At 38.1% G+C, this 9466-nt stretch overlaps 2 non-coding genes across 2 annotated transcripts; both read left to right on the top strand.

Annotated features, from left to right (window-relative positions):
* The first annotated feature begins 2834 nt into the window (after positions 1–2834).
* Positions 2835–2938, top strand: LOC127743211 (small nucleolar RNA R71). The gene has a single exon (XR_008004581.1). It is a non-coding gene; the product is annotated as a small nucleolar RNA R71 (small nucleolar RNA).
* A 4377-nt stretch (positions 2939–7315) lies between these two features.
* On the top strand, positions 7316–7423 carry LOC127742441 (small nucleolar RNA R71). The gene has a single exon (XR_008003699.1). It is a non-coding gene; the product is annotated as a small nucleolar RNA R71 (small nucleolar RNA).
* Positions 7424–9466: the final 2043 nt, after the last annotated feature.

Below are 9466 nucleotides of genomic sequence, written 5' to 3'. Positions count from 1 at the left end.
TGGAGTGCTTGAGCTCCTCGATGTCTCTTCCTTGCCTTTGTCGCTCCTCCCTCATGGCTCTTTGGTCCTCTCTGATTTCATGGAGGATAATGGAGTGCTTTTGGTGCTCCATCCTTAGAGCTTTTGGTGCTCCTATCCTTAGTTGCTCCCAATAGTTGTGTGGAGGAAAATGTATCCTTTGAGGCATCTCGGGGATTTCTTGATGAGGGAATTCCTCATGCTCTTGTTGAGGCCCATGAGTGGGCTCTCTTGTTTGCTCTATCCTCTTTCTAGTGATGGGCTTTTGAGATGAATCTCTCCATCTCTCATGACTCAGAGCTGGAAGCAACTGCCTTCCCTTTTCCCCTTCCTAGAGGTTTCTCCAGTCTTAGGTGCCATTAATGGTTATGAAAAAATGAAGAGCAACGCTTTTTCCCACACCAAACTTAAAAGGTTTGCTCGTTCTCAAGCAAAAGAAGAAAGAAAGGAGGAGAAAAAAAAGAAATAGAGGAGATAGAAGTGTGGGTGGGTGGCCTAATTGAAGTGGGTGGGTTTAGGAGGAAAGTGTTTTGAATTTGAATGGTGAGGTAGGTGGGGTTTGATGGTGGGGTTTTTGGGGAAGAGTGGATGAATTTGATAGGTGAATAGTGATTTGGGAAGAGTGTTATGGAAAGGTGTGAAGAGGAGAGAGTGAGTTAAGGTAGGTGAGGATCCTGTGGGGTCCACAGATCGTGAGGTGTCAAGGATTTTGCATCCTTGCAGCTTGCTGGCGTTAAACGCCCATCTATGTGTCTTTCTGGCATTTAAACGCTAGCATGTTGCCCTTTTCGGGCGTTTAAACGCCCAGAAAGGTGTCAGACTAGGCGTTTAAACGCCCATTTTTATACCTTTACTGGCATTTAAACACCAGTTTGCCTGCAAGTTCTGGCGTTTAAAGGCCAGACTGCTGCCCATTTCTGGCATTTAAACGCCCAAAATGGTGCCAGGCTGGGAGTTAAACGCCCATTTTGGTATCTAACGCCAGTAAGCTCGTCCTCCATGGTGTGCCATTTTTGATGCTATTTTTTATTTTTCCTTAATTTTTATAGTTATTTTTGTGACTCCACATGATCATGATCCTATAGAAAGCATAAAATAACATAGATAAATAAAATAAGATTGGGTTGCCTCCCAATAAGCACTTGTTTAATATCAATAGCTTGACAGTGAGCTCTTTTCAGAGCTTCACAGATGCTCAGAGCATGATTGTGGCATCCCAACACCAAACTTAGAGTTTGAGTGTGGGGGTTCTGTCTGACTCTGTATTTAGAGAAGCCTTTCATGCTTCTTCTCCATGTTTACAGAAGAAGATGCTTGAGCCTTAAACACAAGGTACTCCTCATTTAATTGAAGGACTAACTCTCCTCTGTCCACATCAATCACAGCTCTTGTTGTGGCTAGGAAGGATCTTCCAAGGATGATGGATTCATCTTTATCCTTCCCAGTGCCTAGGATTATGAAGTAAGCAGGGATGTAGAGGCCTTCAACCTTTACTAAGACATCCTCTATAAGTCCATAAGCCTTTTTTATTGATTTATCTGCCATCTCTAGTGAGATTCTTGCAGCTTGTACCTCAAAAATCCCTAGTTTCTCCATTACAGAGAGTGGCATGAGGTTAGACTTGACCCCAGGTCACACATAGCCTTCTCAAAAGGTCTTGGTGCCAATGGTGCAAGGTATTAAAAACCTTCTGGGATCCAGTTTCTTTTGAGGTATCTTCAGCTGAACTAAGGCGTTTAGTTCATTAATGAGCAATAGAGGTTCATCCTCCCAAGTCTCATTACCAAATAATTTGGTGCAGCTTCATGATTGCTCCTAGATATTGGGCAATTTACCCTTCAGTAGTAACATCATCTTCTTCAGAAGATGAATATTCTTCAGAGCTCATGAATGGTAATAAGAAGTTCAGTGGAATCTCCATGGTCTCTGTACAAGCCTCGTATTCCATTGGTTCCCCATTAAGGAACTTCTTACTGGTCAGTGGATGTCCATTAAGGTCTTCCTCAATGGAAATCATGCCATCCTCTTCCTCTATAGGTTCGGCCATTTTGGTCATATTAATGGCCTTGCACTCTCTCTTTGGATTATCTTCTGTATTGCTTGGGAGAGTACTAAGAGGCGTTTCAGTGACTCTTTTACTCAGCTAACCCACTTGTAACTCCAAACTTCTGATGGAGGACTTTATTTCATTCATGAAACTGAGAGTGGCTTTAGATAGATCAGAGACAATGTTTGCTAAGCCAGAGAGGCTCTGCTCAGAATTCTCTGTCTGTTGCTGAAAAGATGATGGAAAAGGTTTGCTATTGCCAAATCTATTTCTCCCACCATTATTATTATTGAAAACTTGTTGAGGCTTCTGTTGATCCTGCCATGAAAATTTTGGGTGATTTCTCCATGAAGGATTATAGGTGTTTCCATAGTCTTCTCCCATGTAATTCATCTCTTCCATTGCAGGATTCTCAGGGTCATAAGCTTCTTCTTCATAGGAGACTTCTTTAGTACCGTCGGATACAGCTTACAATCCAGTCAGATTCTGAGAAATCATATTGACTTGCTGAGTCAATATTTTGTTCTGAGCCAATATGGTATTCAGAGTGTCAATCTCAAGAACTCCTTTCTTCTGAGTCACCTTATTATTCACAGGATTTCTCTCAGAAGTGTACATGAACTGGTTATTTGCAACCATTTCAATGAGTTCCTAGGCTTCTGCAGGCATTTTCAGATGAAGAGATCCACCAGCAGAGTGGTCCAATGACATCTTGGATAACTCAGACAGACCATCATAGAATATACATATGATGCTCCATTCTGGAAACATGTCAGAAGGACACCTTTTGGTTAATTGCTTGTATCTTTCCCAAGCTTTATAGAGGGATTCACCTTCCTTCTGTCTGAAGGTTTGGACATCCACTCTGAGCATACTCATCTTTTGAGGTTGAAAGAATTTGGTCAAGAAAGCATTGACCAGCTTGTCCCAAGAGTTTAGGCTTTCTCTAGGTTGTGTGTCTAACCATGTCCTAGCTCTGTCTCTCATAGCAAAGGGGAAAAGCATAAGTCTGTAGACCTCAGGATCAACCACATTGGTCTTAACAATATCACAGATCTGCAAGAATTCAGATAAGTATTGATGAGGATCTTCTGATGAAAGTCCATGAAACTTGCAGTTCTGTTACATTAGAGAAACTAATTGAGGCTTAAGCTCAAAGTTGTTTGCTCCAATTGCTAGGAATTGAGGTGCTTCTTCCATAGAAGTTGGAAGTTGGTGCAGTGTAGTCACCAAGCATCTTCCTTGCATCTCTGGTATTGTTGTTATTTTTGGCTGCCATGTCTTCTTCTTTTTTGAAAATTTCTGTCAGGTCCTCTCCAGAGAGTTGTGCTTTAGCTTATCTTAGCTTCCTCTTCAGAGACCTTTCAGGTTCAAGATCGGCTTTAGCAAGAATATCTTTATCCTTGTTCCTGCTCATGTGAAAATGAAGAGAACAGAAACGAAGAGGAATCCTCTATGTCACAGTATAGAGATTCCTTTATGTGAGTAGAAGAAGAGAAGAAGAGAAGAAGAGAAGAAGAGAAGAATGAGGTAGAGAGAAAATAAAGAGAATTCGAACACAGAGAGGGAGAGAGGGTTCGAATTTTAAGAAGGAGAGAAGTGTTAGTAAATAAATAAATAAATAAATAAATAGAAAGAGATGAGAGAGAGAGGGAATTCAAATATTAAATAAAAGAAAAGGAAAAATATTTTTGTTTTTCTTTTAAATATTAGTTAGTATTCGAAAAATTAAGAAAGGAATAAAATAAAATTAGAGTTTAAAACAATTAGTTAATTAAAAAGATTTTTGAAAAAGTTGTTAGTGGTTTTCGAAAATGAGAAGTTGAAAAAGATTTGAAAATCAATTTTGAAAAGATAGGAAGTTAGAAAAGATTTTGAAATTGAATTTTGAAAAAGATATGATTAAAATCTATTTTGAAAAAGATTTGAAAGAGAAATTTAAAAATATTTGATTTTGAAAATTGAAATTGATGACTTGACTAACAAGAAGCTAAAAGATATGATTCTAGAATTTAAAGATTGAACCTTTCTTAACAAGAAAGTAACAAACTTAAAATTTTTTGAATCAAATCCTTAATTGTTAGCAAGGTTTTCGAAAATATGAAATAAAAATAAGAAAAAGATTTTGAAAATCAATTTTAAAATATTTTTTTTCAAAAAATATGAAATAAAAATGAAAAAGATTTGATTTATGAAAAAATTTTGAAAAGATAGAATTTTTAAATTGAAATTTTGAGTTGACTTAATAAGAAACAACTAAGTTTAAAAATTTTTTGACTAAGTCAACCCAAAATTTCAAAATTTATGAGTAAAATAAGGAAAAGATATTTTTTTATTTTTGAATTTTAATGTGGAAAGAGAAAAACAACAAAAAGACTCAAGACATGAAAATTTAAGATCAAAACAAAGAAAACATGCAAGAACACTTTGAATGTCAAGATGAACACCAAAAACACTTTGAAGATCATGATGAACATCAAGAACTAATTTTTGAAAAATTTTTAAGAAAAGAAATACATGCAAGACACCAAACTTAGAAATTTTTAATGCTTAGACACTAACAAACTAAAAATGCATATGAAAAACAAGAAAAGACACAAAACAAGAAAATCACAAGATCAAACAAAGATAATCATCAAGAACAACTTGAAGATCAAGAAGAACATATGCATGAGTTTTGGAAAAATGCAAGAAAAATAAAAACATGCAATTGACACCAAACTTAAAATTTGACTCTAGACTCAAACAAGAAACACAATTTTTTTTTGGTTTTTATGATTTTATTAAAAAAAATTTTTGAAAAATTTTTGAAAATTAGAAAAAAAATTTTTGAAAGATTTTTGAAAAATTTTTGAAAATAGAACAAGAAGAAAATTACCTAATCTAAGCAACAAGATGAACCATCAGTTGTCCAAACGTGAACAATTCCTGGCAACGGCGCCAAAAACTTGGTACACAAAATCGTGAGTTCACACTTTTCTCACAACTCCGCGCAGCTGACCAGCAAGTGCACTGGGTCGTCCAAGTAATACCTTATGTGAGTAAGGGTCGATCCCATGGAGATTGTCAGCTTGAAGCAAGCTATGGTCATCTTGTAAATCTCAGTCAGGCGGATTCAAATGGTTATAAGGTTTTGATAATAAAAAAGAGAATTTCAGATAAGCGTATGGAGATGCTTTGTTCCCTCTGAGCCTCTACTTTCCTGTTATCCTCATCCAATCATGCGTACTCCCTTTCATGGCAAGCTGTATGTTGGTGGATCACTGTTGTTAATGGCTACCATCCGTCCTCTCAGTGAAAACATGTCCGCTACGGTTTCCCGCATGGCTAATCAACTGTCAGTTCTCGATCATGTCGGAATAAGATCCATTGATCCTTTTGCACACTGTCACTGCACCCAACAGTCACAAGTTTGAAGCTTGTCACAGTCATCCCATCTCAGATCCTACTCGGAATACCACAGACAAGGTTTAGACTTTCAAATCTCAAGAATGCTGCCAATTGATTCTAGCTTATACCACGAAGACTCTGATCTCACGGAATGGAAGGCTCTATTGTTAGGAGAGGCAACCGTGCGTCGTGAACCAGAAGGCCAAGAGATACACACTCATGCTCTTGCAGATAGAACGGAGGTAGTTGTCAGGCATGCGTTCATAAGGGAGGATGATTTTGAGTGTCACAAATCATCACATTCATCAGGTTGAAGTAAGAGTGAATATCTTAGAATAAGAATAAGCGTGAATTGAATAGAAAAGCAATAGTAATTTGCATTAATTCATGAGGAATAGCAGAGCTCCACACCTTAATCTATGAGGTGTAGAAACTCCACCGTTGAAAATATATAGGTGATGAAGGTCCAGGCATGGCCGAATGGCCAACCCCCAAAACGTGATCAAGAGATCAAAAGTGATCCAAAGATAGTCTCAAAAGTGATATAAAGATATGAATACAATAGTAAAAAGTGCTATTTATACTAAACTAGTAAACCAGGTTTACAGAAAATGAGTAACTAAGTGTAGATAGTGCAGAAATCCACTTTCGGTGCCCACTTGGTGTGTTTGGGCTGAGCATTGAAGCTTTCACGTGCATAAGCTCTTCTTGGAGTTTAAACTCCAGTTTTGGTGCCAGTTTGGGCGTTTAACTCCAGTTTTGGTGCCAGTTCTGGCGTTTTACGCTAGAAAAGGGTCTCTGGTGGGGATTTGGATGCTAGTTTGGGCCATCAGATCTCGGGCAAAGTATGGACTATTATACATTGCTGGAAAGTCAAAGATGTATACTTTCTAACGCACTTAAGAGCGCGCCAATTGGGTTTTTGTAGCTCTAGAAAATCCACTTTGAGTGAAGGGAGGTCAGAATCCAACAGCATCTGCAGTCATGTCTTAGCCTCTGGATCAGATTTTTGCTCAGCTTCCTCAATTTTAGCAGAAAATACCTGAAATCACAGAAAAATACACAAACTCACAGTAAAGTCCAGAAATGTGATTTTTGCATAAAAACTAATAAAAATATACTAAAAATAATTTAAACATATTAAAAACTATGTAAAAACAATGCCAAAAAGCGTATAAATTATCTGCTCATCAGCAGCTTCCAATCTTGCAATGTTGCTATTGATGTCACAATGTTGCATGGTTAGAGATGAAGCATCTTGGGTTTGGCTTTTGTATGGTTGTTGGTTGGAAAGGTAGGGTGCATTTTGTGAGTTGTAGTGGGGTCTATTATTGCTTGATTGATGGTTAGAATTGTGATTATTGTGTAGGTTAGATTGGTAAGGCTTATGGTCTTGGTTGTGGTTTTGCTGGTTTTGCCACCCAAAATTTGGGTGGTTCCTCCATCCTGGGTGTATGTCTTGGCATTGGGGTCATATGGTGGTCTAGAAGAGTTGTTCACATAGTTGGCTTATTCCCATTCTTGTGCAATTTCTGGGAATTCTTCCTCTTGTGGAGGTGCTTGTGCTTGGACAGCTGAGACTTGATTATTCTCCATTTGTTTGGTTAGAGCTGCTAGTTGAGCTATGATTATCATGTTTTGGGCTAACAAAGCATCCCTGGAATTGAGCTCCAATACCTCCTTCTTTTGGGTCCTTTCGGAAGCATAGAAATACTCGTTGCTGGCAACAGTCTCTATTATGTCTATGGCTTCTTCGACTGTCTTCTTCTTGTTAAGTGAATCTCCAGAGGAGTGGTCTAGAGCCTTCTTAGAGTCATATAACAGCCCCTCATAGAAGATGTGCAGTTGCACCCATTCATTAAACATATATGGGGGGCATTTCCTTGTCAAATCTTTGTATCTCTCCCAGGCTTCATAGAAAGTCTCCCCATCTTGTTGTCTAAAAGTCTGGACCTCAGCTCTCAGTCTATTGATTCTCTGTGGAGGGTAAAACCTTGCTAGGAACTTGTTAACAACTTCTTCCCAGTTGGTGAGGCTTTCCTTGGAAAATGATTCCAGCCACTTTGATGCTTTGCCCTAAGAAAGAAGGGAAACAAGAGCAATTTGCAAGTGTCCGAATGAACACCGTTTGATTTTATAGTGTCACAAATCCTCAGAAAATGTAGTCAAATGTTCATTAGGGTCCTCTTGTGCATTTCCTATAAAGGAACAATTATTCTGGACGAGAGTTATGAGTTGTGGCTTGAGCTCAAAATTGTTGGCATGTATGTTGGGCCTCAGGATGCTACTCCCACAATTTCCAGGGTTGGGATTTATGTAGGAGCCTAGCACCCTCCTCTCTTGTGAAGCATGGTTGCCAACAGCTTCTTCATGGTGGTTGTGTGCTTCTCCTTCCATGGTTTGAGTTGGACCTTCTTCTTCTTCTTCTTCACTAACCACTCTTTTACCCCTAGCCACTGTTTCTCTTCTCAGTCTTAAAAATGTTCTCTCTGGTTCAGAGTTGTAGGAGATGTCAACTCTTCGTCTCCCTGTCATACACAAAACAAACTCATGAAAGAAAGAATGTTAACACCCTTGGGAAGAAGGATGGGTAAGCCAAACTAATTGATTCAAAATAAAAAATAGTTAGTGTGCTCTTGTTAGTGTTAGTATGTACCTAATAAGAACAGAGAATTCTAAAAGAAATTTAAAGGAACAAAACAAAAATTAAGAGAGAAAAGAAAAGGAAATAAAAATAAAAATGCTTAATCTAACTGCTCATTTACTTGATCACTGTCAATTCAAAACAATCTCCGGCAACGGCGCCATACAACTTGATGACTGAAATTCACTCCCTATATAAAATGATGAATCCGTTCTTTGGCAAGCGCACCAAATATCATCAAGTAATAACCCACTAGGGGTGGGATCGTATCCACAGAGATTGATTGATTGAGCCGTGTTAGCTAATGAACTAATTAGTTAAGCTAATCAAATAGAGAGTGTTGAGTACTGTAATTTAAATGGCATGAAAGTAAAGTAAAGCAGTAAAGTGCAAAAATGGAAATTGCATAAACGTAAAGTACAGAAATTTAAAATACTGAATAGTAAAGGAGAAGGGGGATTAGCAGAATGTAAAAGAAAGCTATAAAGAATGTGGAAGATAAGAATAGGGGAATTCATTGGGATTAGGAGATGTTGATCTCTTTGGATTAAATTTAGTTTATCTCATCTTCAATCATGCAACTCATTGACCTCTTGGCAATCATGATTGGTTGAGTCCCAATCCCTTGGTAACTCAATCTCTCAAATCTTGATAATCAGCCAATTTCTTGGTTTAATTGCTCATGAAGAGAGATATTGTTGGTCCCTGATTATACCACACATCATCATAGGTCCAAATAATGGGTGGATTATATGTCACCATATCCAATCCCAAAACCCAGATTCTACGCAAGTGTGAGAAGGGATTTCAAGCATGGTTTCATGTTCCCTTTTCTAAGGTTCCCATGAAACCCATTTTGCATTCAACCTCTTTCCCAAGATGATTGAATACTAGCAAGAAGAACGAAATTCCTTCTAACAAATCAAAGAGAAGATGAAGAGAAGAAGAAATTCATTATCATTAATCCATCAAGTACAACAGTGCTCCCTCTTCCAATGAGAGGGAGTTTAGCTACTCATAGCTCAGAGAAAAGTACAAGAGATAGAAGAGATGAAGTGTAAAGTAAAAACTAGATCTATACTTAGCAATGCCAATCCAATACAACCCAACTCAACCCATTTTTTAGTACTTCCAGGGGGTATTTATACTACTCCTATTACTAGAATTAAGAAAATACAAAATGAAAAGAAAATTACAATTGGAGGGAAAAGAAAAACTCAATAAACATGACCTCTAGTAGCTGGCGTGTGACTGGCATTTTTGTGGCGTGCCACCCCTAGCCTCTAATTTGGCTTGGCGTGCCATACCCAGCTCTTCAAGTGGCACGCCCCATGTGTTGACATCCTTGGCGTGCCACGCCCAGAGTC

Source organism: Arachis duranensis, chromosome 1 (assembly GCF_000817695.3).
Source record: "Arachis duranensis cultivar V14167 chromosome 1, aradu.V14167.gnm2.J7QH, whole genome shotgun sequence".
NCBI classification, from domain to species: domain Eukaryota; kingdom Viridiplantae; phylum Streptophyta; class Magnoliopsida; order Fabales; family Fabaceae; genus Arachis; species Arachis duranensis.
The sequence above is the reverse complement of the archived record's forward strand: the minus strand, read 5'-3'. Positions and strand labels throughout refer to the sequence as shown.